At 35.8% G+C, this 7,314-nt stretch overlaps 1 pseudogene; it reads right to left on the bottom strand.

The window, feature by feature from the left end:
• Positions 1-542: 542 nt before the first annotated feature.
• LOC126817579 (chitin deacetylase 7-like) lies at positions 543-2,139 on the bottom strand (annotated as a pseudogene).
• Positions 2,140-7,314: the final 5,175 nt, after the last annotated feature.

The following is a 7,314-nucleotide window of genomic DNA, read 5'->3' on the forward strand; positions in this document are numbered from 1 at the left end:
GTACGGCCATGGCACCATGGTATCTTGACTTCTTTCAGATGCTATGATTAAGGTACTGTCATACTTAAGTCTTCTTGCTTCCAGGGCTTGATATTGTTCATCGCCCACTGGTTTTGTTGCAGGACTTCTCCAACCAGTGAAAGTTGAATTTGGGAGATATTGCTTCATTATGGATAATTCTTGGTCCAAATCTGTTTCCAAAGTACGTATATCTTTATAAGCGCCACGATGCCCGCCACGCAAAGCTACTTCAAACCCGCGATTAGCCAGATTTTGCAAATATGTTATATAGTTACCGTTCTTGGCAACAAATAATGTAGCACTAATAGGGCAGCCATCTGGATTCTTCCTCGATTGGTCGAAAAGGTTCATATATTCAGAATAAACTCGCCCTTCAATTGGACCATCGAATGCAAAATAAACCATTTGAGGTGTGTCGCTTTCTAACAATCCACGAGGTGGAGCTGTCGTTCTACAAAGGCAATCTGGCAAACGACAATTGTCTCCTTGAACACACTGAGCATTGTTCGGTGTTAGCCTTGTATTTTGATTGTTTTGTTGAACCGGTGCACGTATACTGCTTCCTGAATTATATCCGTTATTGGTAACTGGCTGGCTGTTTTGTAAAAACGGGTTTTGTCTATTTATTGGCGCCATAGTCATAGTTCTTGTTGTAGGTGGTGGGGTATTTTGGATGTATGGACGAGTTACAGTTTGTCTTGTTGGTTGTTGATGCACTGGTCGATAAGTTTGATATTGGGACTGCTGTAAGGGTCTCTCGGTTTGTCCGCCCCACCATACTCTTTGGGGTGCTCTTGGAGCTTGTATTCTCTCTGGGGTCGTTGGGCTCGTTGTTGTTGGTCTGTACTGGTACTTTGGCTTCGATGTCATCCTTATTAATGGCTGCATGGTACGCGTCGGGGTTCTTGATGCTACACCACTTTGTCTGGTGTTCGACGGTCGCATGGTGCGGAATGGATTCACCGGTGCTACACTTTGTCTGTTGTTCGACGGGCGCATAGAGCTTCGTTGTGGATTATTCGATGCTACACTGTGTATGGGTTTATTTATGGGTTTACTAATTTCGTTTGATGGAAACTGGATTCGCGGTGGTTGTGGTGGGGCAAGGGTGTTTCTAGACGACGACCTACATGACCACGATGGTAAAGTATGTAACTGAGATATTGGTACGGGGTTTCGCACCCAATCTAACATCTGTTTGGCTGTCACAATATAAACATCTGGTAAACTAACCATATATTTGATGAAACGGTCCATTCCCAATTTATTATGAAGCGTCTCAAACCAAGCGGCGTGCATATGAAATCCAAGTGGTTCCCTGTTACCTTCGTAGTAATCTGCGAAATTCTGATACAAATACTGGAATGCTTCTTCTTCATTTTTAGGTCTGTTATAACAACCGTCAACATATGGGCACGGGTATTGTTGTTTTATACCTGTCAGAGAATTGATAGGGATTTCCCAAAAACCTTTGTGTGGGCTTGCTCGGAGAGGGCAGGGTTTTACCATACATGGCATCGGGTTACCATAATCCAACGTATATGGGAGAGGTTTCGGATCTCCTAAAGCTCTACGGGTGTACGTTAAAGACACATCGTATGTATATCCAATTTTTTGTAAAACATCGGGTTGATCATCGCCAGCCGTTTTCAGATTTGGGCTTCTCCACCCGACGATTTCGTCTAAAGGAACATTAGCATATTTATGTAGATTCAAGCGCTGTTTGGTGGCTTCGTCTAAAAGTTTGTCTTCGGTATCTATGTTGTTATGGGTAACACTATGAACACCTATTTCCATCCCCGCCTTATACATCTCTTTAACTATAGTATAATCCGTATATTCATGCTGGATATATAAAGACATGGTAATTGGGCAGTTATTGGGATTTTTTCTATCTGGGGGAAAAAGATACCGATAATGATCGGCCATTATTGAAGTCACAGCATCGTCAAATCCAAAATATACGATCTGAGGATATTTTTTAATATCACTGACTTGATGAGAATAACCATAGCACAAACAATCTGGTAATTTACAGTTATTCCCTTGGCGACATGAGGCTAAGCTCCATACTCCACTAACTACAAAACACAGCACAGCAATAATCAACAATTTCATTTTCACTGGAACATTAAGTCCTTTGATATTTAGAAATTATCCTTTTTATTCCCTTTTTTCAGCGTAAAGAAATTTTGTACAAATCTCAGAACAGAACAGCAGTCAAAGAGCGAAATGTTGATTATTTTTTCGTTTTAAAATTTTGCACGTCTCTTGGTAGAATGAATTGTTATTATCCACGGTCTTGTCTGCTGTTCATGTTGATAGACAGCTTGTCAGTTGAAGAGAATGAGACTGTGTCAACTCTGACATCCACCCATGTATATAAATATATATCTGGGGGTGTTTACAGGCCTACGTCACGTCTTCTGAGGACACGGTCATAGATATATGTGCTCAACAGTGTATTTCCACCAATCAAATAACTTGTTAGATTGACGTTTTGCTAACCACTTGACGGATGTCTTGTGAGAGGAACCCAGCGTTTGCAAAAGGAGGTGAGAAAGGATTGTCTTACTAATGATGTAAACTGGTTGGCTTTAAGCTGACACTTACAGTAGGATAAACTCACACGAAAATTACATCAAGTAAATTTGTGAAATTAAAGACGTCAAATGAGGAATTTTGAATTCCTTGCAAACTACAATATTGTGAAAGTTGGAACTCTAAAAGGAATATCATATCAAAAAATGATTCTATTCCGTTCAGAATTAATAAATTTCGTATTCGACAATCTCTCTCTATATAAAACAAATATCAAGCAAGTGCCACCTCATTTTCAATAAAAGGCCTGGTCTCGCTTTAACCACCGTACATCTTATGCATATTTTGTAAAACTCACAAAACATTTTACCATAGGTACACGAATCGTGTACCATAATGCGTTTCAGCGCCATTTGTAACGAGGGACACGAAAAACGAGGCTAGACATATTCCACAAGTCATGTCAAAAGGTGACGCCATATTCTTATCTGGAGAGCATGCGCAATATAATATATTATCGGTGTAGACTGAAATAACCACACGCTAGAGATTGCCGTTCGATTGAGACTTCTGGCGTATTTCGCCGAACATAAATGATTTTAAATTAGAGTAAAAGCGAAAACGGTTGAATGTAAATCTGTTTATATTATACATTCATATTACATTATAATATGCGTTGCGACCCATTTGTGTCAATTTCTAGGTCCCAAATATTAGCGATTTAGCTCCTTTAAGCCATAAAATATTAGATATTGTTCAAAAAACAGATTCAAATGACACTCATCAACTTTGAATAAATTCCGCCATTTGTTGTTTTTTTTTTTTTTTTAAATACATATCGATCACTTTTTGATGTTTTGTCCTCCAAATCAATAAATCATAAAAACATGTATACCTTTTTTGAAAATTAAACCATCAATCAACTTTTAGATTTTTATGAGAAAACTAAGATTAAATATGTTTTATACTGAATCGGATCATCGATAGTATCGGAGCGAGTAGGTCACTGTTCAGATAAACACGTCGTGTATTCCGTCGGGAGTCAACTTAATTAACTACACTGTTAGAAATAAATGTTAATTTACCGTAAGAATATGGTAAAATATTTACGTAGTTGTATGTTATTTTACATATGTATGTTTTATTACACCAAAATAGGAGTGATAGTACAAATAGTCGTATAAAAACCCATATTATACAGGTGATTTTACCCTGAAATAATTCATTTTACAAACGTAACGTCAAAATACAGTAATTTACAGTGTATTCCTACTATAGTAAGATGTACCGTACCCCAAATGTATTGTCGTAAAAAGTTGATATCACAGAAATATTTTATTCAATAGTAATGAAATCAAAAATTGAAAATATTTTTGTTAGCATTTCTCAGCACACAACCAATTAACAGTGATCATTGAAGTCCACAACCAAATAGCAAATGATGTTACGATAACTATCAGGTACACTGTCAGACATTTATGTAAAATTACAGTAGTACAAGGGATTTTTGTACCTCAATAGTCGGTATATTTTACAACATATACTACTTTTACCAAGTCGGGTGTATTTTTACCGAATTTCGTGTATGTTTATCGAGTTTCATGTCGTTTTGACAATAAACGGCGATGAAATCAAAGACATAATCAAAGTCCGGTAAAAATACATTCTTACATATTATGTAATAAAATTGAACTGAAAGTAACGAAGCAAGCGTTAACTTTACAGATTTACGTTTATTCACATTATTATGTAATTTACTTTTAGGTAAGAAATATGAGTAAAAGTACAACAGTTAAAGTATTTGTTTTTACCTTAAAATGTTAAGAATATTTACCAATATTCAAAAGGCACATTCAAAATTCGGTAAAAATAATGCTTATTATGTAATATTTCAATATTGAACGTAAAATAACATATCCAGCATGTAATTTTACAGATTTACGTTTATTCACGTTATTTTGTAAATTTACTTATTGGTAGGTATCGTAATCGGTAAATTTACTATCTACCAAACAGGATTATTGATATTCAATATATATATTAGAGTAATGTTAATACGAAATTTTACACCGGGGCTACTGGTTGCTAACTCTCAGCAAACGTTGCCCGAATCCTGCCTGTAAAATTACCAATATTTAGTATTTTTAACTAAAGTGTAAATTAACAGTGTGATGTATTTTTACAAGAAATGTAAATTAACATAGTGATGTATTTTTACAAGAAATTTAAATTAACATTGTGATGTATTTTTACAAGAAATGTAAATTACCATATATGTCCTTTTACAGTAAAATGTTAAATAACCAATGGTGTAATTTTACCTATGATTTAGGGGCAACTTTTGCTGCCCGTAATTTTAGGGTAAAATAACCAAAATATTTCTAACAGTGTAGAACCATTAACCATGGGATGTGATCTCTGTTTGGAAAGGATTTCATATGGCGTAATCATAAAATAATTCAGAAATAGATAAACCTGTCTAGTAGAATCAAATAAATTTGAAAGAATTCTAGATGATGATAGGGTTTATGTGAATGGGACTCAATGAAGCGCCTTGCGTCATACGTCCAGAATATCTGCACCCCCTTGAGTTTTAACGATCCCAGTCAAATGGATAAAATCAAGCGGTTTCCATACAAGAACTTTTATGTGTCAGAAATGAACAGTGGCTCAGATATGTTACAACTCGACTTTACCATGCACGACACAGCCCAGAATTTAGGGACCCCCCCCCCCCCCGCCCACTTTAACGATACAAATATTGCTTTTTTTACCCCAATATGATCTGTTCGTTCCTCATGCTAAATCTGCGGTCACTACGCTCCTGTGACAGGTAATGTACACCGGTTATAAAACGTTCTATTACATGTACTGGTTGTCACGAAACCAACTCGAAATGTAATGTATTTGCTTAGTTGCACAAAGATAAGTCAGACATATACATTTTCCTTCCAAATTGTTTTACCTGCCACAATTATATCAAGTACACTTTAGGTAAAGGTGAAGGGTCATTAAGCGGTGAAAGGAATTGTTACACCCGTGATTCAGTTAAACAGATTGTGTCTTGATATAGGTATACGTACATGAATACAGGGGCGCCGGAACGTCGCGAGGACCAAGGTACCAAAAGACAGGGGGGGGGGGGGTCTTCTCTCGGCCACTAGAAAATTTTGAAATTTGTCAATTCCGCGAACGCTGTTTAGAGCGCCTCTAGCATTCCAAATTCCAACATAAAACCCTTTAAAATACATGATAATGAAAGAGACAAAACCTGATTATTCACAAATGAATAGACTAGTAAACCCTGGTACCCGGGTTCCGGCGCCCCTGCATGAATATGTACCAAACTTAGAGGAACAATTACTGAATTGTTACAAACTTAAAGCGGAAATTGCAAATTTTCAAGTTATATTTTTAAAATGTATTTAAATAAAGCCTTAAAATAGATGGTATCCATAAACAGTCCTACCTTGTTAAAGAATAATCCTATTAATCCTATAATTCGCTATTGCCAGCTGAGAAATTGGCAAAAATATTATTTTTAACTTCCAATTCCAACGTTGGAAAATGGCTGCCCCATGTTGTCAATAGCAAAACAGGGGAGGTAATTGTGTTGTTATTTCCTGTGTCATAGATTCTTAAGGGTGGGAAATAATGCCGATGATCGTATAATAGTGATTTGATAACCTATTGATTGGACTTTCTTAGAAAATTTGAAATTCTCGCTTTAAAGGGTGTATGACTTTATTTTTTGAACTTTAAACTAGATGAAAATGGGTCTAATGTTATATGGATGTATAATAAAGTGATTCATATTCAATTTTTAAAATAAATTATTGTAATTTCTAACCATTTATGTTCGGTGAAATACGTGAACATTCCAAATTCAACCACGGTCGTTTACGCCTGCTTATTCCATTCTCCACGTTTATTAAAAAATATTATTGTGTGGTTTGTGAATCAACGTGGTTTTCTTTGTTCATTACAAATAGCGCCCGAAACCATGCATAGAACACACGATTCGTCTATTGATTATAAAATGTTCAATTGGATATTAGGTCCCATATTGTTAACGACATCAATATTGATTGAAATGGACCGATACCGTATTCTAATTTGTGTTTTTAATTTCAAATATTATGGAAAATAATTAGATAGAGGTTTAGCTCCTCTAATCTATTTTTTTTTAAAATTTAATTTCGTTCCAGTGCTGGTTTAAACTACATGAACATCTAACTGTACGTGTTTATCAATCATTTTGTCCAGTATCTCTTCAAAGACACGCCAAGTGAACACAAACACATTATGGATATAATAACGACATTTATTCGGGGGGGGGGGGGGGGCAATACCCGTTTCGCCGCATGTGAAGATTTAAAATTGATCGGGTGATGGATCTATGCCATTAGTCATTATGCCCATACTGTTACTAACAATTTTATTTAAAATCATTCCCGAGAAATGCTATTTTTAAGTGTTCAATCTAGCACTCTCAGAGCAGAAACCCCAACTCTTATCTTTAGAATTTAATACTAAAGATAGGATGCAACTCTATTTCATTAACGTGAAAAACTAAAAAAAGGAAATTATTTAAGAAAATGGAGACGGATGCATAAATTTTACTCAGTTGTCACTGTTATTGTTTAAGTAGGTGTTTCTAAGGAGTGTGAATGTTTAATTTGTCTATATAGGTTTTATGGGGATTTTGTTCACGTAAAGATATTAATCTGACTAGAAAAAATAACACAAGCA

The sequence above is a fragment of the Patella vulgata genome, chromosome 4 (genome assembly GCF_932274485.2).
Source record: "Patella vulgata chromosome 4, xgPatVulg1.2, whole genome shotgun sequence".
NCBI lineage: Eukaryota > Metazoa > Mollusca > Gastropoda > Patellidae > Patella > Patella vulgata.